This window comes from Ambystoma mexicanum, chromosome 2p (assembly GCF_040938575.1).
Source record: "Ambystoma mexicanum isolate Mex_15411 chromosome 2p, UKY_AmexF1_1, whole genome shotgun sequence".
Taxonomy (NCBI): domain Eukaryota; kingdom Metazoa; phylum Chordata; class Amphibia; order Caudata; family Ambystomatidae; genus Ambystoma; species Ambystoma mexicanum.
In genome coordinates this window covers 299,845,880-299,872,778 of record NC_090923.1, presented here as the reverse complement: position 1 = coordinate 299,872,778, position 26,899 = coordinate 299,845,880, and positions in this window count along the sequence as shown.

Genomic DNA, 26,899 nt, shown 5'->3' with positions numbered 1-26,899 from the left:
CTTTCTTCATTTGAGTGTTCCCTCTGGAAGCTGTGTGGAATGGATTCCTAAGCACTGCAGCTGACCGAAAATAAATACTGTGACCGAAAGTAACATCTGCTTGCTAGAAGACCGTCGTGAAATGAAACAAGACAGAAGAGCAAGCCAGCAACAAAGTCTGGAGCCTCCAAAGGTGGTATCCAGAGAACTCTGAGCCAGGGGAGTAAGTTTGCATTCCTGTTGCTTCCCCTCCCTGTCTCCCATACATTAAGAAGGGCATGAAGTCCTGACCCTAACTCACTCTGACCTGACCTTTAATGGTGGAACCTGGGTTAAGGATCCAATCCTAGTGTGTTGGTATTGGGTGTGAAGTACTTTAACTTCCCCACCCATGCTAAGCGCCGCACATTAAATTGGATCGCAGATCTCAACTGTCGGATTTTGATTGGATCCAATGCCCCTGGTCCGCCCACCATATTACCGACTTCATCATCCCTCACCCTAAGAAGCATCAGTTTACTTCATCGCCCCTGCCACCCTCGCTGGCACGGAGCTCATGCCTGCTTACTAAAGAAAGCATCCTGCCATTGCTTGACACTTCAACTTAAAGCCAGCCTATTCTAAGGACCCAAAAATTCTGCCAGACATCTATGTCTCGAACCTAACCACGGCAGTAGACACCATTGCCCCATAAGCTCCCCACAGAGCAAAATCGGTCAGACACATGAACTCCTGGTTCAACTCGACTTCCTTAAACTCCGAAACTTAAAACGGACTGCAAAATCTGCGTGGAAAAAAAATTCCTTCCGACAACTAGAGGTCAGAATTCACCAATGCCTCTAAACAATAGAAGCTAGCTATTATCGCAGCGAAATTGACCTCCTTCAATGTACAAATTGTCAATGCCAAGTCAGACAGCAGAGAGCTATTTACCATCCTTAGGGAACTCGAAACCCCTGCCTCCTCTCCTTCCCTGACCAAGGACGTAGCCTAGTGCACGAATATACAAACTGCCATTCTCAAAATCAACACTCTGAATAAAATTAATCCTCAGCAATCAAGCTAGCCAGCATTCCCCACCTAAGGTGTCAGCCACTGCTCTTGCACCACTGAATCTTGCGACCCCACAGTTTCGCTTCAAGGAGATAACTGAGGCACAAGGCTTAGCCATCCTTAAAAGCCTAAAACCATCTAGATGCAAAGGGGAAATCTGCCCTGCCTCCGTCATGAAGGACTGCTCTGAAGTACTTGCCCCCACCGTCACCGCCTTTATCAATGCCTCCTTCGACCATCAGAATTGGGCCCTCCAGCCTCAAGGAAGCGTTGGTACTTCCTCTACGAAAAAAAAACCTTGCTAGACCCTGCAGTTCCCAACAACTACAGGCCCATCACCACGGTACCCTTCTTAATGAAAATCTGACAGAGCTCCCTATCTACAAGTGCAGCACTATCTAGAAACTAAACAAATCCTGGTAATGCGTCAATTTGGTTTCCGCCCTGGCCCTGGCAACGAATCTGCCCTGCTGGACTTAAAAAAAAGATGGATGAGATCAGGGTAAACCTGCTCTCCTTCTTGATCTGTCGGCAGCGTTCGACCAAATTGACCATAAAATCCTGTGTCACCACACTCACTTTGCCCATTTTCTCTCAGGAAGCCGCAACCTGGATTGCCTCCTTTCTAGAGGGGAGATTTATGAGAGTGTTTGCAGAGAATGCCTGTGCCGCGCCATCACCAATCCCTTATGGTGTACCTCAAGGACCGTGTATTTCCCCCCACACGTTATAACATGTTCACTAGACCCCTCTTTGACTTTCTGGATTCTACCAGCATATCCTATACCAACTATGCTGATGGAACACAAATCCTCCTCCCACTCACAGGGAACTATGATGAAGACGCCAACACCCTCAATGATCCACCATTCAAGCCTGGCTGGCGACAAACTGCCCCTTCCTGAATGGGGATAAGACGGAGATCCTGCTTGTAAGGCACTTTGCCGTACTAAAAAAGTAAACGTTCCTCATCGATGACATCCTTATCCCTGTCTCCTCATCAGTGAAAACCTGTCTACCTTGACGCCACACTCTCACTGACCTGCCATGTTAACGTGATCGCCTCCTCTGCAGCCTATGCCGCTAAATTGCTAAATGCCTCTAGACCCTTCTTATCCACAGATACTTCCTAAGCAACGCACATGCAGTCATAGGAGCCAGGATGGACTATTGTAATGCCCTCTTCGAATGGATTGTGTCATCCCACGTATTCCTCATCTTTGACTTGTTGTCCATCTTCAGTTTCTTCAGAAAAGAAATGCCTGCAGAGGGCGGTGTGCATCCATTGCGTTATGTCGATTTCCCTCAAAGGCCTCCGTCGAGGTTGATGTCATCGAAGGTATATATAGCACGCGCAGCGCCTGTTGGCCTCAGTTCTGTTTTTCAGCGACAGCGATAGCTTCAAGTGAAATTCAGCATGCCTCATTTTGTGACATCTTTGTTACAATCACCTCAGTAAAAATGTCTTCATCTTCGACATTGTTGACGCTGAAGTCCGGTTTCAGGAAGTGCTGGGATTGCAGGTAAAAAAATGTCACTCACTGACCCGCACCGTGTCTGTTTGTGGTGCCTCGGGGAGGGCCATGACACCACCTGCTGTTCCAAATGCCAGTCCATGATGGGAAAAGCCTTGAGGGAATGGAAGGGGAAACTTAAGGTACGATAAATCCCTAAAAAACACCTACCAGATCCGCTAAACCTTGTGCTGACGAGTTGAGAGGTGATTCTCCTCGGAGGAAGAAGGTCAAGCGATTCAGATCGAGGAGTGGCTCCCACCACTCTTCTTAGTCTTTGAAAGAAATAGAAGAGAAGGCACCGTAGGTCACCTTGGTTGTCTGATGTTTCCCCCAAAAGGGTTGCTTGCCCTACTAACAATAACAAGTCCACTCCGGCTGAGTGGGAAGCCTTCAGGGCTGAAATGTTAAAGATTTTTGAAAAACAAAAAAGCCATACTCCTACCGAGCTTACACAGGAAGCCGGGAAGGAAAGGTCATGTGCGAAATCCTGTGCGCCCTCGTACCCGGGAAAAAGGCCTGATCTGCATCATGACCCTTCAAGGCCTCAATCTGATGTTCCATCGAAGGATCATATGAGACACAAGGAAAAGTCGAGGTCGTCGACGACACCTTCCACGTCGGCGGTGCCTTTGACGCCTGCTAGGCCATCAACGCCAAAACCTTCGATGCCAGCCGTGACATTCTTACCAGCTGTGCCGTCAATGCCGAGCACCCCATCTAAGTCCATGCCGATAAAGTAAGTGTTGACGACTTCGACCTCGAAGCCTACTACTTCCAAACCAGACAAGATATATGCTCCACTTCCTAAAAAGGATTTCTTTAAATCTCTTACTTTCATTTTTGAAGAAAAGGAGCATTCTGAGGATGATGAAGCCCCATTTGGCTTGCAGTACGGTACACCCAATGTACCAGAGAGTTTTATCTCTGAAGAGTCCAAAATGATGGGCCTGTATGACAACTTGCAAACAGCAAGTGGGGTAGATACCTCACCTTGAACTTGAATTTGGAAAACAGGAGCCTGGGGAGCATGCAGATGCATCATACAGGCATCTCATGTCGAAAGTGGTCAGATACATAGGTTGGAGCGGGCCACCATTGACATATTAGCAAAATAACCTCACTGATATTTTGGATGTGTGCACCATCTGATCCTATTTTGCCTTTACATATGGCATTGCAGAGGGTGGCTAGTAACTGGGAGACTTCGGAATCCAGTCCGGCAGTTGATAAGAACTTTACAAAATAGCACCGCCCCTCTAGTAGTGACCCTGACTACCTGTCGAAACACCCCACTCCGGAGAGTATGGTGGTGCAGGCAGCTATGGCTACTTCCAAACAAGCAGCGTACCCTACCATCCCTCCTGATAGGTGTGACAAGCATGTTGATGGATGGGCGAGGAAGGTATTTTCTGCAGGGAGCATGGCACTAAAATCTGCCAACTCCACTTGTGCCCTCGCAAAGTTTCCGTATACCCTATGGGATTGTATTTCCATGGCAGCAGAGCACATTCCCGAAGGGGTTGAAAGGGACGGCTTCTTAACTATTGTTAGGGACGGCAAAGAGGCCATATGCAAATCCCTTCAATCAGGATTGGACTCTGCGGATATCATCAGCAGATCCATGACTACCAGCACCATTATGTGCAGATTTGCGTGGTTGAGAAAGTCAAGTTTTGCACCTGATGTGCAATCTAGCCTTCTCAACATATTCTTTGATGGGTCTCACCTTTTTGGCAACCAGGCTGACGAGAACCTTGAGAAGTTGCAGACCTCAAAGGCAGCAGCTAAATCTTTAGGCGCCGCAGTTGGCCAACCTCAACCTTGGAGGGGTAGATCTTTTTGTTACTACTCCTCAGTTGGAAGGGGGAGGGGAATGGCCAGAGAAGATTTCCACGTGGTGGACAAGGTAGAGGTGCAAAGCCAGCTCAAGCAGCAGCTTCTTTACCATCAGCCTCTGCATCAGCCGCCGCAAAACCACTTTGAGGTCTTGTGTCACAATTCATCAGTGGGGGGCAGACTGTCTCAGCAGCTGGAAGAATGGCAAGACATTACTTTGGATGCTTGGGCTTTGGAAATTGTAGTCCATGGTTACTGTCTTCCTTTTATAAAAAGACCTCAGAACAATCCTCCGGGGAACCACTCTTTGAGGATTCCAGATCCGTTCATTGTGCAGGAAGTTTTAACCCTGCTAGAGAAAGGTGCTATAGAACGAGTGCCTGTATCGGAGAGGAACAAGGGTTGGTTCTCCCTATATTTTTTTATACCCAAAAAGGACGGAGGACTGAGACCCATCTTGGACTTAAGACACTTGAGCAAGCTCCTCAGGAAGGACAGGTTCAAGATGGTCACACTTACTCAGATCCTTCAGGCCCTCCACCTCCAGGATTGGTTGGTGTCATTGGACCTTCAGGATGCTTATTTTCATGTGACAATCTTTCTCAAGCACAGGAAATACAAAGGTTCGCAGTTGGCGGTTCTCATTATCAATTTTGAGTTCTGCCATTCGGGCTGACCTCCACCCAAGGGTTTTCACCAAACTGATATCGGGAGTGGCAGCGAGTCTCAGGAGAGAGGGTATTCACGTCTACCCCTACCTGGCCAATTGACTGATCAGGGTGCATTCTCCTGAACAAGTCCTGAATCATCTCAAGGTCACCTCCCACTCTCTTCATAGACAGGGCTTCTCCCTCGATTAAAAGAAGTCCCATATGACACCTTCCCAAAAGATCCAGTACATCTGAGCTGTACTAGATACATCCTTGGGAAAGAGCTTGCCACCCGAGGTGAGGGCTCAAGACATTCTTCAGATGGTGACAACATTTCAGAATGCCCACAATCTACTGGCCTTTGATTTTCTGAGGTTACTCTGCCTCATGGCATCCTGCATTTTTCTGGTGCCAGAGGCCCGTCTGAGAATGAGATCCCTTCAATGGGCTCTAAGAACTCAATGGTGCCAATTCTCAGGAAAGATGTCGGAACGACTTAAAATTCCAACCAGGGTCTTACAGGATCTTCTGTGGTGGGCCTGCGAGGACAATGTTCTGAAGGGAGAACCTTTTTGGAAACCAATGGCGGAGATTACAGTAGTGACGGATGCCTCACTGACGGGGTGTGGAGCCCATGCCAACTATTTGACAGTCAGCGGTCATTGGACTCCATCAGAGTCCGAACTACATATCAATCTTTTGGAGCTGAGGGCAATCAGTCTAGCGCTGAAGGCTTTTCTGCCCTCTGTCCGCGGAAAGAATGTCCTGATAATGACTGACAACACAGTGGCCATGTACTACCTCAACAGGAGAGGAGGTGTAGGGTCACTAGCACTGTGCAGAGAGGCAATGCAGCTCTGGTATTGGCCCATTCAAGAAGGAATCTCCATATTGGAAGTTCACCTAGCCGGAGAGGAGAACACAGCAGTGGACACTCTGAACAGGCAGAGCACAGTCTCCCACGAGTGGGAAATAGCTCAGGAAATCCTTTAAGAGATCTTCACCCTTTGGGGAACGCTTCAAGTAGATCTGTTCGCTACCGATGTCAACCGGAAGTGCGAAAGATATTGCTCCAGGGAATTTCCCCCAAGAGGAGCTCTAGGAGACGCGTTTGTATTGGAGTGGGTATTTCCACTCCTGTACACGTTTCTTCCAGTCCCCATCATTCCTCATGTAATCAGGAGGTTGAGAAGGTTCGGGAAACACATTATCCTAATTGCTCCGGATTGGGCCAGAGAGACGTGGTACCCGGACCTTCTGGACATGTCCATCTGCCCTCCAATACGTCTTCCACAAAGAGAGGACCTTCTCTCGCAAGAGGAGGCTCGAGTTCTCCATCCAGAGGTCAGGACTCTCAACCTTCACGCTTGGTTTCTGAAAGGTTGAGATATAAGGACTGGGCCTCCAGGATGACGTTATGGAGGTGTTACTTTTGTCCAGAAGGCCAGCAACAGTCTTTGTACCATAGCTGTTGGAATATGTTCTGCAACTGGTGCAAGGAAAAGAATGTAGATCCTTGTCTGTGTACCACACTGGATGTTTTATCCTTTCTTCTATCCTTAGCTAATCTGGGGCTCCAGATTGGTACCATTAAAGGTTACCTGGCACCGCTGTCCATTTTTAAGCGCTCGTCAGAGGACTGTTCTTATTTCAAAATTCCTCTGGTGACTCAATTTCTAAAAGGGCTCACTAATGTGTGCACCTTTTGAACCTCTGCACACATTTCCTTTAAAGTTATTGACCTACAAAACTATCCTATTGGTTGCTCTGACATCAGCCCCATATAGTGTGCGAGTTGCAGGTTCTTTTATCCAAGCCACCCTTTTCCATCTTCCACAAGGATAGGGTTGTTTTAAAGGTCAAACCTTCCTTTTTGCCCAAAATCATTTCGGATTTTCATTTAGGTCAGAAAATGTTTCTATCGTCTTTCTATCCCTTACCTCATCCTGGTAAGGAGGTGGAAAGACTACATAGTCTCTATCCTCGCAGAGCTTTGAGCTTTTACATTTCTAGAATGTCTAAGTTATGAATTGATGACCCACTGTTCATCGGATACGCACACAAGCTGGGTCAGGCTGTTAGCAAACGGACCTTAGCTAGATGGATAATTCTGGCAATATCAGAATGTTACAGGCTGGCAGAAAAAGACCCTCCTGAAGATTTAAGAGTTCACTCCACCAGGGGCATGGCTACATCTACAGCCCTTCAAATTACCAATTAGAAACATTTGTGAAGCAGCAACGTTGTCTTCAATCCTCACGTTTTCTATACATTATTGCCTGGAGTCTTCCCTTGGTCAGGATGGTAATTTTGGTAAGGCAGTCCTTCATTCTGTCCATGAAAATGTATAATTACAATTCTACTCCCTCCTCCAAACACTATACTGCTTTGGGAGTCTGTCAAAGCTGAGGAATACATGGGAGGATACAATCTATTAGAAGAACAAGTTACTTACCCATGGTAACGTTCTTTTGCCTGGGTGCTCCTCATCGCCCTCCCATCCTACTCCTCAGTAGAATTTCCCGTGCTATTACAGCTTCCATTCCACCAAGGCTGAGTACGGTCACTCCCGTGTTTTATGGGTATCTCTGCTGAAAGAGGAGGAAAAACAGAACTAAGGCCAACAAGCGCTGTGCATACTATATTTGCCTTTGATGACATCAACCTCGACAGGGGCATTTGAGGGACATCGACTCCACACCATCGACACACATCGCGCTCTGCCAAAAAAAAATTCAGAAGCAGCTGAAGCTGGACAACAAGTCAAAGATGAGGAATACGTGGGAGGAACATCCAGTCGAAAGAACGTTACCAGGGGTAAGTAACTTGTTCTTCTTTGGTACCTCGTGCAGAAACATCAGAAAGATGCAAGACATCCAAAATTATGCGCTGCGAGCAGCCCTGAATTTCCCTAAAAAATAACACATCTCAGCAGCGAGGTAAGCAGCACACTGGATTCTCATTCGTGAATGTATCATCTTCAAAACCCTGTCCATTATGCACAAATGCCTCTCTAACACTGCCTCCCATACCTCTCCCAGAAAACCTTGAGAGCCCGGTCGTCCAGACCAACCAGGAACCCTTACCTACATCGCCTCTCCCAGCCCAAAAGTCAGACAAGCTAAAGGAGTAGGCTCTAGCTTCCCCTAAATCGCAGCCAAGCAGTGGAACTCCCTGCCTCCCACTTTGAGAGTGGAACCTTTGTACTAGGTATCTAGGAAATCTATTAAACATGGTTGTTTGCCTAGTTTGTGATTACCTACAGATCAGCTCATGCAACCGACTTGCTGCTCACTCAACTGTCTTTGTTCTGCCTATTGCATGTAACTGGTACCCATAACAGCGCCTCAATGCCTTCGAGTTGTTTGTACGCTTTAAAGATGAAAAAATAAATAAACATATTACTCTTATAATAACTGGCACTGCAAATCTGTATGTAAGCCTACCTGAAGAGTGTATACCTTGGAATTGATGCATTATACCTTGGAATTGATGCCTTTTGGGCATAAAGCACTAAACGATCATAGTGTTGGACTTTTTAAGAGTTAGGGGAGGTGTTTTGTGATTATCCCAAAGACGTCTTTCTATTTCTATGCATCTGAGTACTTTCCTGTGTTTCACTGGTCATAGAATCAAATGCTATTCTATTTCTTCTAAAGGTGAATGTTTATATGTTTTATTTTATTTATGTTTTGTGCGTTTTAGTTACAAATTTAAGTTTTCACACATCAATAGTAAAACAATATATACAGTTTCACAGTAATGATACTATGTCATATAAAACACATCATAAATATACAATAAGAATAAAAGCCATAAAATCTATCAAGATTAATCATAACGTACAATACACCTGTCCAACAAAAATCCATATAACTATTGCTACATGAGAACTAAAAGCGATCCAATAGCAGATTAACAATCCCGGGTCCAATGCTAATTAGCGTACCTTCATTCCGTTACTTGCCAGACTTTTGTAATTGCAATAGTCCAAGTCAAACTATAACCAGAGACACAGTTTAATCGGAATGTTTTATCTGAGATGTTTTTTAGATCTTAAAAAGTGTTTCATATAATACACGGAATACGAATGCCACATAATAAAATTTCTTATCGTTTCCAAGGTACTTGGGACACCATACAATCTACAAGAGCGCTTACCTTTAGGTATTCCCACCCACACCCCCTTATTTGCCAAAACGGCCAGTTTGTTGAGTCTGATTAGCATGGAGATATGTCTCAATACCAGAGAAGGAAACTGATATATGTATTTTTGAAGGGTTTTGTTAACAATATTTACCTAGAGGTTTTATCTGCTTAGTGTGTTAACTAAAGGCCTAACAATTATATTTCTATACTTACTTGTTTAACTGGAATTGCTGGTGTTACTCTGTATGGATTCATTTGTAGCCCTAGACCACTCTCACACCCCAAGACTAGGCCTTGCCACTCCGCTTCTGTCGTGGTTTTGGCTAACCTCAGTGTATTCCCTGTTCACCACAAGAGGGTGGCTTAAAATCCTCCCACTAGAGCTGATTTTGGAAATCTATCGTAATGCTAACCATAGGTCACAGTTTATCCCTGGGGCAGTTGGTGAGATGACTGGACGAACTGCCAAGCGGTCGCGCTGTACTTGGGCACATTTACTTGTGTCTGCTTGTGTGGGCCGAGATGTCTTTCACCAGCCGCGTTACTGTGAAGGTTCACTCTGAACGTCCACAGGTCCATCAGCTGTACTGCCAGAAGTCTTTTCAGGGTGACAGATCTTTTCTTATTCCTGAATCGTTTTTCAGTATACTTGGCCAGCTGTAATGTTTCACAGCATTCGTGCAGAGGACCTTTCTCCATGTACTCCTTGTATCAGGGTTCTCGTTCGCTTGCTGAGAGTTCAAATGATGCGCAACTCCCCAATGTTCGTAATGGTGTTGGTGAGCTGTGCCCTAGAGATGAGTGCTGTTGCACGTTCTGAACGCCCCAAATGGCCACCTAACCTTTACCCATTATACACACGCAGGGGCATTATTGGCTCCATCCCAAATTTGACTGCCTCCCCCGTTCTTCCTTCCTCTGCATCATTCCTCACACTGTTGCAGGCAAAATGAAGACCTCTCAGTACAATTGGTAAACTGTCATGACCTGAAATGTAGGAAAGGGAACAGTGAAAATCATAATAGCTAAATGGTGTATAAACTAACATGACAAAATCATGATCCATCTTGCTTACGGTGTCATGCCATAAAGACTGACTACGCATATGTGGGTTTCTCATGAAATCAACATCCAATGTAGGCAAGACAAGACACTGGATTACAGAGCACATATGTAAGAAAAAGATGTCGACACACCGTGAGGGTTGGAGTGTAGCTTTCCTGTAGCCCGCCTGAGCCCAGCAGGACTCCACCATCACCACTCCAACTGCTAACTGTGGCATGCAGAACCCTCATCAAGTAAGTAAACAAGAGTATACAGCAGAGGTGCAATCCTACCGCAGCAGGATTCCACCCAACTAAATAACATCTTACAACAACATACTATTATCTATTATGCTGCATCAGTGGTCTTCAAACTGTGGGGCTAGCTCACTTAGGGAGGTCCGAACAGAGTCTGGGATGTGGGGGGGCATGGGCGGATCACGAGGCCCTCGGAAAACGAGTATGGTGACCGCCCTTAATAGAAAATATAAGCAGATCTGGCATCTGGGGGGAGCGGCAACAATATTTTTACTGAAGTGTGTTTCAGCATAACATTTTTTGAATACCATTGTGTTACAGTGGCATAAAATATGCATGGTGTTTGAACACGTCATTACACCTCTGTACTGTTTCTGGCTGTCAAGGTAGTTATAACTCCATGAAATTGTTATATTCATTCCCCAACACTACACTGGGATGTCATATACTACACCTTTTCCGGTACAGCCACACAATGGGCCTCATTAGGACCCAGGCGGATTTCGCGGTGCTAAATGCACCGCGAAGCACGGCGGAAAGCCGTCGATAGCGCCATGGGGGTTGGCGGATTTACCGCCCCATTCCGACCTCGGCGGAGCGGTAAATCCCCAATCCCCATTCTGCCCTTCCCCATTCCCATTCTTGCCCCATAGGGTATAATGGGAGTGGGGAAGGAGTTAATTACGCCACCGTAAAATACGGTGGCGTAATTAACAACGAGGTCCCGTAGCGCCATGGTTTTCTCCGCCTGGTAAAACCAGGCGGAGAAAACCTCCATGGCGCTAAGGGAACTCGTAGTACGGCGGACGGGTCCGCCGCGATTAGCGCTGGCGGAAACCCACTCCGCCTGGGTCCTAATGAGGCCCAATGAAAACTACAGGGTTACGGATATTGTATCAGTGTCTCTGCTCTCATTGTCGCTCTGCACCCTTTTTTCACCACCACCATTGTTTTTGTCAAGGAGCAGACCCAACGCATTATCTTCAGAATATCTTTTCTTCCCAATCTAGAGTACAAAACAGAGTGACAATAGTATGTTGGGTCTGAGACATGGGATAGTTCAGGGTACATTTGAGGAGCTGGGATTTGTCTATTAGCAGTGCTTTCATTATTTTCCAACACATTAGAGGTGGGGGTCAATTCAGAGGATAGTGATTCAGTGTTAAAGGCCGAGAGATCAATCTTGTCATATATCCAGTTAGCGAGAGTGTTACAGGGAAGGACACCACAGGGGCACAGAGCAGGCGTTTGGGGAAAACAACGAATAACCAATCCACCCCACGTTCCCAGCTTTCCCATAAAGGCACCCTGCCTGTATATTGCATACTGTCTCTGGTACACTGGCCATGTCTCTATCTCAGAGGTGGTACCCATATTAGAAAGGTTATAGCTCTGCATTTGTTCAGAGGAAAAGGCGAGCCGTAAGGGAAATTAGAGAAATTAACATGACTGTAATTCTTAAGAGACATTTTTGTTTTTCATCTTACTAGTGTTGCACCCGCTTTCATTGGCTCATATGGACCCACATGGGGTTCTCCTGTACTTTAACAGCTGAGTTTGAGACCAACAGGACCTGGTGGGGCCTGTTTCAATGTGGACCAAAGCGGACTTCCTCTGGTATATCTTCAGAACTAAAAAATCTCCTGGCTGCAGAGAGTGGCTGGGTACAAGTGGTTCCCTAGGCAGAGCTGCCTTGATTTGGTTGTAAGGAAAATTGACAGAAGAAATAAATGAATGACTTGATGTAACCCAATAATTTGTTGTCAGTCGAATGCAGTCGAACATCAACCGGTTTTACAGGTGGAGATGAAGAAGCCTCATGGGTCTCCCATACAGGATTTTGTAAGGGCTGTGCCCTGTTTTTACTGCTAGGAGTGCTTTACATACTGAATAATTCCAGGGGAACCCTGTCGGCCACTTTATCCCCTTTTTAAATCTTTGCTAACGTATTCTTAATGCTGCTCACTGGGAGTGGTGTGGACAATGTAAATCATGTTGCACATTCAGAGTTGATAAGAGCATTTACATCACTGAGGTGCTTGTCTGTCAGTCATGAATGTCCAAAGAAATAAGTCTGCTGTCCAAAACGACCCTAACTAACCCTAACACTATGAAAACTAAATTAGGTCCGGAGAATGACTCCCTTCTCCTGAGGGTACTTCTGTTACCAGTGTGTAGGATTCTTCCTTAATCCTTAATTAGACTTGTGATTTCTTGAGTCAGTCTCTGTAACTCTTCAAATGGACTATTGACCTTTGTTTCCTCCTTAGGAATCACTTTCGGAGACGTTTTGTAACATCTGTACATGTCCATGGAAATGATTTCCCTGATAGGCTTTCGGTCCTAGGCAATTATAGTCCAGCTTGTTCTGTTCTACATGCCTTTGCATAGCTCAATTGCCTTGTTCCTCTGAACTCTAGCTCATAACACTCCTTTGCTTTTATATAATAATCTTCTTGTGTAGAATATTGAGCTTCCTTGCCCTTTTCCCAGGGTATTGTTATCCTGTGCTTTTTTTCTCTTAATTTAGTTTTTTAGCCATTCGCTCATTTGTCATAATGCTTTAAGTTCATACATTTAAGGTTTAACTTAACCTCTTGATTTCTACTTAGACAAGTTGTTGGCATGTGATAATGATTCCCTCTAGGCCTCCCGTTATTCCAGTACTCCCTGTTGCCTTCAGCTGAGAGAGAGAATATCCTCCAGAGCCCTGTTCGTTGGGGTTCTTCTTTCTGGTACCGCACCATTGTCGGTTTCTTTTCGTCTGTATTTTCTTTCTCGGAGAGTCTTGGTGTCTCTGTGCCTGACCGGACAGCCTACTGCTTTATGCTTGCGGTGGTAACAGAGATAGTTTGTAGACTGGCTGTCCACAACAGATCCCTAGTGGTCTAGTCACCAACTTCGACCAGACTTCTGCCCTGTCAGCTTCTCCATCTCGGGATTCGCAATGTCTCTCGCATCCCATCCTTCACTTTCGTGCAAGTTTCAAACTCACGGGCTTCTTGGCTTCTACCCACTCCGCCCTCTCTCTTCCCAGGTGTTATGCAGCTCAGGTCCTCTCCGTTCCTGTGTATGCGTTCCTCCCTTTCTCCAGCATGGGATCTTACATGGATTCACATGCTCGTGAATATTCCCCGTCAGGTTAGAAATCCTCTGTAATATTAAATGCAGTTTTGCTTTAAAATCAAAAACTGATTCCTGCTTATTGAGTCGTTTGCTGTCATTTTGGGTTCTAGTGCCCAAGACCATGGCATTAATCCTCCTACGTTTCACCCCCGAGGACGTCCTCAGATTTTTAACGCTCTTTTTCATGTTGGGAGTACTCGGATTTCGTTCCTCGAAAATCTCAACTCTTTTTTTCTATTTTTGTGAAAATGTTTCCATCATTTTCATCACTGGTTACAATGTGACCTCTGGCAGAAGGGACCCGTAGCCGGTAAAGATCCATTCCATTGTCAGATCTTTTTTCTTTGGATGAGACCTTCTCCTTGGACTTGGGCCTTCACTACGGGGCATGGTGGATGCCAGCAAGAAAAGTCACTTTGGTGCCTGCTCCAAGTGCGACCTGAAGAACGACTTCATCAATGATCGGCAGGACAAATGCTTCTACTGCCTGCACCTGGACCACGATGCAGACACCTGTTCCATCTGCCAGCGGGATCATCACATAAGATTGGTGACCTAACTGGAGAAAGCTGCCAAGGCCTCTGACACGGCCTCAGTGTGTAGTCATGCCTCTGTCAGGGTAAGCAGAGCCATTGAGCATACTCCCTCTACTAAGAGATCAAGATCAGTTGAGGACACTTGCCTGGGGAAGAGATATAAAAAGGACAAGAAGTCCTGCTCCGCAACTTTATCACAGTCCATCGCTCCAAAGGTTCAGCTCCACGACCCCGGCTGCCTCATCATTGGAAAAATGGCACACGTTGATGTCATCTCTGCTGAGGAGTCACACACCAGCACTGGGAAGAGCACCAGCCATGGTCAGTCATCCCAAGGGTCATGTCCATGTTTGTATTGCATCGTCAAAGCTCAAGTCTCCATCAGAATTACCCTCCAGGACATAGTCACAGGCCCATGAACCGGAAACTTCTACCACCTCATCGGCGACTCCTAAATCTCGTTGATGGCCCCCACTACATCAACTGTCCTGTTGACAGCAGCATCGTCTACCTTGATGACAGTAACCGTCCACAAAGTTGCTCTGCCTGCACGGCCACCCTCAGCTGGCACATCTTTTGCTCAGTCGATGACTCCAAAGGTCCCTGTCATCACCTCCTTCCACAGGGTTGCGAGTGTGGACAAGGAGATCCTGTCAACTCTCTCCGGTCTCCCAAGGCCAACGAAAGCAAAACCGTTCTTCGCCCAGTCATCCATGGGTTCAGGACCGAGGACGCATTTAATGACTCCTCCTCCTTGGCTGTTATCCGTCCCTGTGGCTGCCCTCACAGACACTAATCCGGACACTGACACCTCACAAAGGTACCCAAGATACAGATGTGTTTAATGACCTGATTTCAGCTGTCAGCGAGCTCCCTGGTGTGGATCTACCCTCCAAAGAGTCTCTGCCAGATGAGATCAGCTTGTTTCATGCACTGTTGACACGTGGAGCCGAATTGTTCAATCTGATCCCTGAAGAGAAGAAGGGTTTCCTTTTCTAAAGCAGAGAGTCCTCTCAGAAATCAGTTGTAGGCATCCCTCTGCTCGATGACACATGGGAGGATGGCTTATTGGTCATGAAGATGCCTTTCTCAGCTCCTACAATGAAGAATCGCCTAGAGGAAAAAATATAGAATCGCAGATTCTGCCCCAAAGTGTCTCCTTTCCCAGCTTGCGCCCTCTGGTTTCCACTGCTGCAAGGAAAATATCCACTAACCCCTCCACTCCATGCATAGTCCCTCCACTCCGTGAAGGTAAAAATCTGGACGCATTCAGGAAACGCATCATTACCACCGCTGCTGTCACTATTAAAGCGGCGAAAGCTTTAGCTATACACTCCAGATACAATAGGGATCTTTGGTATAAGCTAGGACCTAGCTTAGACTTCCTCCCTGAGGACAAGAAGAATGAGGTGTTGGCTCTATTTCATGAAGGAGAGAGGGCCTCTGATCACGCAATTCCAGTCGCTCTGGACATTGGTGATTCTGGTTTCCGACAAATGGACAACGGGGCAGTACTCCACATGCAAGGCTGGTTGAAAGCCACCAACATTCGCCCTGAGGTCCAATCAAAAGTTATTGATTGAACTTTTGAGGGCATAGACCTTTTCGCCAAAGCTGTAGATGATACCCTACAGTCAATAAAGGCAGACACTGATACAGCATGCTTGCGGGGTACTCTTCAGCAATAGAGGCAATCCCTTTGTTCATCCAAAGGCTGTTTCTCCAGTCTGCCAAAGACTACTGGCCAGCATACCTGCACGCTCAAGCTTGCAAGAGGCGTACAGAGGATGCACACAGTCCTACAGAGGGAGAGGAGGGAGAGCCCAAGGTCAGCGAGGACCATCCTCCAGAACGCAGATGACCAAAAAGGCCTGACCACATCTCGGGTCCGGCTCCCCACTCAGCACCCCAGTGGAAAGCCGTCTATCACAATTTGTCAAGGAGTGGTGTGACATCTCCACCAACAAGTGGTTACAATGCAAGTGGTTACTTAGCATTGCCCAGCAGGGTCACACCCTCAAATTCCTGGACAAGTGTCCTTCTATTCCTCCCATGAGAAAGGAACACCTGCCTCTACTCTAGCAATAGGTTCAGGATCAGCTACAGAAAGGGGCAATAGAGGTGGTGCCAAAACATCTCTGGGGTTCTGGAATATACTCCAGATATGTCTTAGTGAGAAAGAAGTCAGGGGGGTTTTGGGAGCCCATCCTTAAACTGAGACAGCTCAACTAATTTCTCAAGTCCCAAAAATTCCAGATGTTCACATTGCAACACGTGCTTGGGCACCTTGGAGCACAGCGACTTCCTCGCCTCCCGAGACCAGGAAGATGCCTACTTTCACATTCCCATTTATTGCAGGCACCAGCGCTTCCTCTGGTTTGTAGTAAACAGCAGACATTACCAGTTCAAAGCTCTTCCCTTCGGCATCAAGTCAGCTCAGAGGGCCTTAACAATGTATCTTGCCCTAGTAGCATCCCATCTGCGGCGTTCAGGGATCTACATCTACCCTTACCTAGGCGACTGGCTGATCCACGCATGCTCCCAGCCAGAGACCTTACAGCACACCGAAGAGACCTTCAGGTGCCTAACTTCGCTGAGATTCTCAATCAACTTTCCAAAATCATGTGTGGTGCCTTTGCAAAAAGCTCTCTTTATAGGTGTCACGATCCATGCTCCTGAACCCCTCACGTACAACAGCCCCCTGGCAGCAGTGGGGCTAAAGCCCTTCACACTTGCCCCAAGGGCCTTAAAACTCCATCAGAAACATACTTGGAGTCAGTCCTGGCGCCTTTGGTGCCAGGCTCATTATCAGGAATAAAACAATACCAGTTTTGGACCTTAATCCAACATGGAGGCCTATTACACAGCTTAATTCTTTAGAACCAAGCCATGCGGTCTAGTGTTTTGTGTGTGGCTGGGCCTGGAACTACTTTACCTGGGCTATTTAAACCACACCCAAACAGCAGAACACGCTTCGTGTTATTCTACACTCCTGCAGCGTAACGCTCATCGTCTCCAGCTCTTGCTCATCGGCTTCTCTGGCAGCCCGATCCTGAAGCCCTAGATCCGGATTCCATTAATGACCTGGAAGAACAAGAACAGCATTAGCAAGCAAGAACACTTACCTGTGAAGTAACCGTTCTTGAATCCATCCTGCGCTTCGCTTACCTCGCCCATCTCTGGAGTTCACCGCAACCTGCAAAGGTAAAGAAACAAGGACTGCATTAATAGCAATTCTTACCTGGGCAAGCAGCGAGTCCTGGCAGCACCCTGCGCTTCTCTTACCTCACCCATCTCCGGGTTTCGCCGCAACCTGCAAGGGAGAAGGAACAAGGTCAGCATTAACAAAGCACTTACCTGGGCAAGCAGCGCTTTGATCGCTCATCACTCCGGAACATCACCGCAACCTGTACAAAGAAGAGAAGAGAACACAGGTTAGCAATTAACACCAATAAACAGTGCAGCGCTACGCACATCAATAACTCACCGTGGTCTTCGCCATCAGCGCGTCAACTCCGAAATCGCAACTATCCCTGTGAAAACAAAAAGAGACATTGTTAGGGAACAGCGTAGGGGAGCAAGATGCTGAGAAGACAGAGAAAACGGAGGGAAAGAAAGAGACAGTATAAAGACGGAAAAGACATTATAACTCACCTGGAAGACAGCAAGCAGAGTCGGAGTCATAGCCGGTCTGGACCCAACATAAGGGCACACGGACCAGTGAAGCAACTCGGTCCACGGAACGCCCGCACCAACCACACGCTCCTGCACAGAGACGCAGGACGGAGAATTCAACGCACAAAAACCTAAGGTGAGCAATAACCCAAAGGGAGTGGATTTGGACCAGAGGGAGGTGGGAGTCCACCCATCACAGAACCAGTATCTTAACCATCCATTCTCCTGTTATAGGCGCTACCCAATGTCTGGCACATGACCAAGCAGCGAGGGGTCCCGGATAGCGCTTAGACCTCCATCCAGTATCGTGTGGCGCCCCTGTGGATAACAGGTGAGCGTTACAATAGGCTCACCACACTGGCATGTATGGCTTCCACAGTGGCCACTGATGCTTCCCTGTAAGGTTGTGGAGTGCACATGTGTACATGATAGAGCAGGGTCTTCGGGCAACCAGAGGAGAAGGAGTTGAATATCAGCGTCTTGGAGCTGAGAGCGGTGTTCTGGGGCCTCAAGTAATTCAAGCCCAAAATCCAAGGCGAGGAAGTCCTCACCTTCACGGACAACACGACCACCATGTTCTACATCAGGAAGCAAGGTGGAACCAGTTTTAAATTCTATCCAAAGAAGCGCAAGTGATATGGAAATGGGGGATAGCTCCGAAAATGTTCCTCATTTCTATTCCATCTGGCAGGCGGTGAGCGGTCAGAAATGAGAGGCAGACACAAAGTTGAATAATTTTAATTATCAGACATCTTTATTAAAACAAAAGGGTTGGATAAAGGCCTCTCTGTCCCTATTCTGAATTGTTTCCCTACCTATGAAACTAAAACTAAAGACCAGTCTGTGGCCCTCATTACGACCTCAGTGGTAGCCATGCCGCTATTGGCGGCATGGCTGCCGCCGAAATCGCATCCGGGTCCACAGAATGAGGAATTACCAGGCCATTCCGAGTTCGGAAGGCCCAGTAATTCCTCTCTCAAAGGACCCGGACCCGGTCCTTCCCCATTCCCATTTCAGCCCCCATAGGGCTGAATGGGAATGGGAAAGGGAGCAAACAACAGGCCATTTCGAGTTGGCCCGTTGTTTGCTCCCTCTTCCTCTCGCGCGACCCGGTAAGCACGCCTGGTTTGACCAGGCGTTACTTCCTGGGTCCCGCGAGGGGACCTTGTAATGAGGCGGTATGGGGTAAACGGCGCCGGCACCTTTTACGGCGCTGTTAACCCCGTACCGCCAGGGTCGTAATGAGGCCCTGTGTCTAGTCGTCAAACGTATAATTTGTCCTTGTGTCTGAAACATACTAATCTGACCCTCGTACTAGAAACAAACAACTTAGGGTGCTAGAAGATGTCTAAGTTATGTTTGGCAAAAGGTGTTCACAACTAAAGCAATTAAATTAATTCAACAAAAACAGTATTTTCCAAGGAAACAATCCTGGGATCCAGAGGGTGGTTCCCTTCCCCTGGATATTTAGATAGGATGGCAAAAGTGTCTTTTTCAAATGACCGTTCTTTAAGGCTGGCAAAAGTGTTTCCTTTGAACACCAATTCCATACGGATGTCAAAATAGTTTCCTTCAAACAGTATTTTTTTAAGGATGGCAAACGGGTGTCTCTTTCAAACAGTTCCTTATTGGGTTAAGTTAAGGGTAGCAAAAGGGTATTTTCCAAACACCAGTTCCTTGAGGATATTTATGCTCACTTCAGAAACATTATGCAAACAATATATTTCAGCTTTGGACTGAGTTCAGACATGCAGGATCCTATTCAAACAAAAGACAAGGTTCATGGATCGCCTGGTATACTCTCCTGCCAGCAATCCCCTTATGGCTCTTTGGATCCCTTGTCTATTCGCCTGCCAAGTATCATTCTCACATTCTGCAGTCCTTTTCACAATATTTTGGGTGGACGGCCTGGTATACTCCCCTGCCAGGAATTCCCCTTTGGGGTCTTGTAAATCACTTTAAGTGTTCTCTGCCTGATGTGCTCCTTTCACCAGGACTACTGCTTATGGGCTCCTCGGATCCCTGGTGTACTCATCTGTCAGGTATCCTTCCCACATTGTCTTGTAGCTTCTATATACTTTGGGTGGAGGGCCAGGAATTCCTCACTGGGGTCTTGTCATTTCCCTTATGTTTTCTCAGCCTGATGTAAGGGAGGCATAGTATCATAAGTATGACACTGACACAAAAGGTACAATTTGTAAAAATTGTATTAAAGTTTCTGGGTTTGGAAAAACTCATACTTTGCCCTATAACTAGGATGGGAGTAATCTCTACCATCAAATAATAAATAAAACAGTATTAGTTGAGTCTGTCAAATCAAAATGGTCTATACTAACAAAACCTAATGCCTGCCCTATCTCTTGTACAAAAAGAGTGTAAAAGAGAATATGTATGCAATGGAAAATCAGTGTTCAAATATAAAGAATAAATGTGGCTGAGTCAGCTCTCCTCCCCAAGTTAGACAGCACGGAATAAGACGGTCCTTGTAGGCAGGAGTACACACTCCGGCTTAGGTTCTTAACACACAGGCAGTTCAAAACGTGGATCGATGCCCACCTGGCCTTCCACGTTAAAGTCACTCTTTCCAGCTTTTAAACACAGTATAACACAAAGTTCACGCCGGTCCCCCTCTGTTTGGCTCACACCTTTCAAAGCAAAAGAAATTATTTCTGTTTCATAATCTCTATACATTCCTTATTGTATCCAAATACATTAACCCTAATCAAATTAGTATGAATCACAGCAGTAAAATACATAAAACATTTAAAATATTTAAAACAATTGATGTCATGAGAATTCAGTGGCAGCTAATCACAAGTTCTTTCATAGTATTGGATATCGGCTCATTTTCTCATAGCCTCATATATGTTTACATCAAAAGCTCTTACAATCACTAAAACATCACTAAAACACACTAAGACATAAAAACATAAGTTACGCTCTTATAATCACTGAAACATGACTAGAAACACACTAAACATAAGAACAACAACATATTGCTAGGCGTATACCAATTCATGGAATACACCGAATTAGCTTTACATCGTTAAATAGACAAACCATGAATCATATAGTCATAGGGATAAAATCTATTCATCTGCTATATTGCAACTTAACATTTGTTACATAGAGGGGTAAAAGAATATTGTCACCCCTTTAATCTAGATCATTCGAGGTTAACACTTCTAATTGGGTTCAGATGTTACTCACCATCATTCCTAGTAGTTTCTCGTCAATAATACCCAAAATCATTACCAGTTTTAAGATGAGTATTTCACTATTGTCCCACATACATCTACTCCATGTCAATTCCCTGGACAGCTCTGATTTTGTCACAAGGTACGAGTCAAATATTCTAATCCTGATATCCTCAAAATGCTCACAATATGTGACCAGATGTTTCAATGTTTCCTTCTCTTGCATGGTGGTGTAAAAATGATAATTACCAGTGTCAGAAGTGACAGTTTCATTTTTCCAATATTGAATTCTTTCATTTGTGGGTAGTTGATTCAATTTGTAGCACATATAAGTTTGTTTATCGCAAGGGTATTCCATAATGTACATTGGCCTTTTACCCCGTTTCCTTACAAATTTACAATATTCAGGAAATTACTTATAGCAACTTTATCTATCAGGATACACCATTGGTATCTTTGAAATGTACATTTACAACAAGGTAGTCTTGCACATTGTTCTTCCCTTGTTACCAGGATGGACTCCAAGATACTATTAATTCTATTCGTAATCTTTACAATTGAAGGTACTTTTGCTTCCATGACCATGAGGTTTAACTCCTCATACATAGAGTTCCGAGACAGATCAAGGAATTTGGCGTAATGATTCATCAAACCCCAATTCCATTTAGCGGAGAGCAGGAGAAGACCAAGATCATGGCATATTATCACATTAGGAATTGAGGATGCCAGTCCCAGTACAGATTTCCATAATCTGCCTAGTAATATGTCAAGAAATGCATCCATCTCGGTTAGGCAAATGTCAAGAGCATAGAGAATGATTGGTTCAACTTTTAATAGATTAAATTGAATGAGTGGTAATAAGGAAAACTTAGAGTATTTCTGCATGATAATTTTCATTTGGGATATAAGCGGTTTAGTTTTGGTATTCAGTGTCGCTTTCCATATTTCTGCAGAGTACTTATCGGTCAACATATACCCAAGATATCGTATAGTGGGAGTATGTCATGTGAATTTTGTTTAGAGTCCAAGTAAACCTGGCTGTACTACGTTTCCCATCAGCAAAGATAAAAATGTGACTTTTGGACAGATTTGTTACAGATTATGCCTCTGGGCAAAAAGTGCAAATAAATCAAGTTTATTTTTGGGACCAAATGGGGTCCTATCGAAAAACAACAGGTCATCCGCAAAGCCAATCCAGTTCAAAATCAATTTACCCAACCTTATAGGATAAATGGGGGAATTGTTCCAGGATTCATCAAGATCCGATATATAGATATTAAAAATGACAGCTGCCTAATTGCAGCCCTGTTTAGCCCCAATTTCGGTTGAGATTGGATCTGTAAAAACCCCTTCTCTATTCGGTCTGATTCTGTAAGTGGTATTTGAATGCAATAAAGCAATCATGGCAACGAGCTCAGTCAAGAAACCAAACTTGATCATTTTCGCCCACAATAGTTATTTTATAACTGTTTCGAACGCCCCGGTAAGATCAAGGGCTGCCATATAAACAGGCCCTGTTTTTGAGTGTTTTGGTTGATCTTGAAGATGGGCCACTATGGCAGAATTTAGAGGACACCCCATAAACTTATGAAATCCCAGTTGGTAGCAAGAAAGAATATCGTTTTGGGCAATTAAATTTTGTATCTCTTCCAATAATAGGATTGAAAATATTTTGGAGGAGGCGTCCATCAGTGCGATAGGTCTGAAAGTTTTAGGTACACTGGCTAGGCCCTTTTTGTATACCGGAATGATATTGGCTGAGCACCATGTTGAAGGAATTGTGGCTGGTGGGTGATACAGGGCGGCCTAGAATCTATTTCTCTTGTCAGCTTGTTCACATGCTCTTGAATTTGTCTAGAATTTTCCCCCTCCAATCCCCTATCGGACATCACACCCCATCACTAAGTCTGATGGCTGGGTCGGTAAGTATTCGATTAAGAAATCTTCTGCAAGCGTAGGGATTCCATCTAACTGTCAGTTTATGCCGGTCCTCTTCTACAAGCATAAGACCAATTTCCGTCGTGAATTGTTTACACAATAATGGCAACACCAATTTAATAATCATGTGGTGTCCACAAGCCGGATTGATTACAGTAACAGGATCTGCTAAGACATATAGGGGAGTACCGATAAAGAAATAATCTATAAGCAAAATAAAGTTGTCACACATCTAAGTATAGTTATACGTATGAGCATCCTGTGGCATCATTTGAATATCCCATGCCAAAAAACTATCTACCCATCTCTTCCCATTCATACAGGAGGCAGACAGGTAATTACCCCAACTCCTGCCATTACAGGCAGAGGGAGTTGCGCAGTTTGAATGAAAATCCCCACCTATTACAATTTTTACATGAGGATTTCGAATTCTGGTACCTTCAAGGATAAAATCTATATGGTCCACCAAATGGGAAAACATTTTTGTAGCTTTGTTCCAATAGATGCATATGATTAAGAGACAGATATTGGGCTCTCCAGGGATAGTGATCTGGACAGCAAGCATGTCTTTATCATTGTAGATTAAGCATGATGCCAAGTTATAAGAGTTATTAATTAGCACTGCAAGACCTCGCCACGGTCTGCCCAAAAGGCCTCTTTTGGCCAATTGGACATAGGAATGATAACCCTCTAAATCAAATTATAACATATGCATAGTCTCCTGCAGTAGTATCACAGCCGGTTTCTCACTTTTTTCAATTACTTTGAACCACTGCCAGAAATTTCTCAACCCACATGCATTCCAGAAAATAAGGACCATGATTTTGTTGCTACCGTTCTAGGGGGTGCTTTTTTGAGTCACAAGATTTATCCATATAGGGCTCTAACCACGTCGGATCTTTAATTGCTGCGACAACTGCCATAAATTGCCTTAACATGTCCTCATTAAAGACAGAGGGCAGATTACCTGTACTAAACCCCAGCTTTAGGTCTGTACTTGGCATAGGCATTTGTACAAAAGCCGTTGCCTCCTCTGGTGAATTGAATATGTAGGGAGTCAAACCGATATGTATAAAATCATCTTGTTGATACCAAATTAATGTCATAATTATATGAGAGTTGTAATTACATATCATGCAATTGTTATTGCCTGTCCCAAGGGTTATCCAATCTATGTCATCAGATCGTAACATTTACAACGATGGTATGGCCTGGAATATTTTAAGCATATATGACCTATTTAGGCAAATGTTACTATCGCGGGGAGTATTCATCTCCCATCCCATTATAGTTGGTATGTCATAAGTCAACAATGGCAGACGCACAGAATTATCAGTTTTCTTCTCTCCAATGACCTTTTCCCCCTATGATTTATTTCTGGGGAATGGTGCTCGTATGCGCACCTGCCCCTAAATTGGAGACCAGCGCTAAATGCCAGAGGGTTCTCCACCAAATGTGTTTTCCTCTTCTGACAAGGTGTCTTTTTGAGGAGGTCTAAACCTATTCTGGCTATCTGCCAGATTATAAACCAAGGCAGGGGCAGCAGGCATCGGATCATGTCCGCAAATTCTACTTATGGTTACAGGTTTGATACTCTTATTAATAGTCCCCTGTGTGCCTGTAATAGTCATGATCACATTTGAAGTTCTCTTGGTTCCAACTATTGGGAACATTTTGGATAGCTGAGTACCAAAATACTTTAGGGGTTTCCTTCCCCTAACTTATTACACTTATGGTCTCCCTTTCGCCCGTGCGTGGCATTTAATATAGACCTCCACAGGACCACTTCGACTTTCCCTTCAGCTCTTGTGTTATTTGCCCCAGTGCTTCTTGATCTGGGTAGTTCAATGTTATAAGCATCAAAGTTCACCTTTTTACTCCCCCCTTCTCCCTGGGTTCATTTTGATCACTTCGCTTTTACAGTTCATTCACTTTATCGCTACAAACATTTCACCTTTCATAGAGACTTTCCAGTGTGCTACCTCCTTTCGCCGGACCACTCCATTACTCAGTATTGCTGGTTTCACAGTTATCGTTACTTCAAAGTTCATTCACAGGTCTACCTTTCTTTGCGTCTCATCTACGTGCATGCACCCTTCACTTGTGCGATATAATGTTGCAACTTCAATCTTTCCATAACACACATCAGTCTTTCATGTCCCTTTCCAACTCACCGGCTGTGTGCGTTTCTTTCTTGTCTTTACAGTTTTTCCATTCACAAGACAAGGTTAGCACCACAGGCTTGGCCTCTCCTCCCCAACTCTGCCGTTCACCCGGGAGGGTCGCTGGCGTGTTTGAAACATAGTGCAGACTTCTTGTTTGGGATTTGGCTTTCTCCATGTGTCTTTCGCTGCCTTTTGGAGGCAGCAACCTCCTGCAGGGAACTCCTGGGGTTCTTTACCCTTTTCTCTCATTCCGTCAGTCTTTTACTCTGCTCCTGTAGGTTCGCCTTTGCCCCAGAAGTTCTGCTCTTACTTGTGTTCCACTTTGAATTGAATTCATATTTTATTTATATCGCTCTCATACACAAGTGCTTCAGAGCACGACAAGACAAGGGAGGGGAACAGGGGAGAACAAAAACAACGATCTTACTAGGCCCAGTGACATTGAGAACGCGTAAGTGCATGGGAGAGGGTGAGGGGAAAAGTGCAAGGAAGGGGAAGAAGTAGAAAGTGCAGAGCAAAAGGAGAACAGAAAAATAATAATAAATAAATAATAAAAGCAACAAAAAGTGGTAGTGCAGCCAGCAAGTGGCAGGTGCTGAGTTTAAGGCAGACAAACAGGGTAGGTCAGAGTGTGTCTCTATGTTCCGCCTTTTATCCGTTTGAGGAGAGCTAATTGGTATCGAAAGTATGCACTTAAAGTCAAGTGCTTGAATTTGCCTGACCCAATTAGTGGGACATGTCCAAAGCGATATGTAAGGGTTAGCCTCATTACTCTGTAGCTTTCTTCCTCTGCCCAGTGTTTGTGTAGGAACCAAGGGTAGCTGGGACATCAGAGAATCCTATGAATTAGGATGGGTCATGTCGAAGACCCCTCACCATGGTGATCCTCCCGCACCGGTCCACTGCCAGGAACTGGATCCAAAAGCGATGGCCATATCCTGGTCGCCTGGACGACAAGTCCCTGAGCACTAGTAGGTGAGACACCCTTTGGTTTCTCACACCGATGTGCTCCTGTCGGCCAGTTCTTTTCTGTTTCACTGTCCTGTAATATAGCAAAGTTGCATCACTTATCTATGCTTTTACTTTATTTGCTTGAGGGATTACATGTTCCAACTTTCCCCACATTGACATCTCATACATGGTGACTTGTCAAGTTCTACTACTGTACTTATTTCAATAGTATTTATTTGTTTTGGGTAATACTTGCTCCAACATTCCCCACACTGGCATCTCATACATGGGGACTTGTTCAAGTTCTGTCTTTTCGCTTTATTTAGTCGGTATTCAAATATTCTTGTTGTATTTATCTGCTTACATGCCTGTCGGTATGCCTCAGGGTCCCCAATGCTTCTGGGAAGACTCACCAGTATTTAGCAGCATTCCCGACCCATGCCATGTTTTTGAAGTGAAGCATCCTCTCTGAGATGGCCTCCTTCGCACTGCAGACCTTCCTTTCCTGTTCCCAGCAGCTCTGCGCTTCCCTGCCCGATTCTCTCAGTGATCAGGATCAAAGTCTGCTGCTTCTCGACGTAACAGGATCTCCGGTGCCTCTGCTGCTTCTCCCAGAGCTCCATCGGTCAACCCAAAGGGGCCGCAGCGTCTCTCATGGCCTTGTGCCACACCGGTAAACTGCATTCACAGTTACGAGCTGCTGGCTGCGAACACCTGCGTTCTCGACCTCCGCCAGCATGGTCTTTCTTCGTACTGCTGCCTCTGCCTTCTTCTCCAGCTCTGGTTTCCTCTCTGGCTTTCTCCTGCTCTTGGGTGCGGATACCGT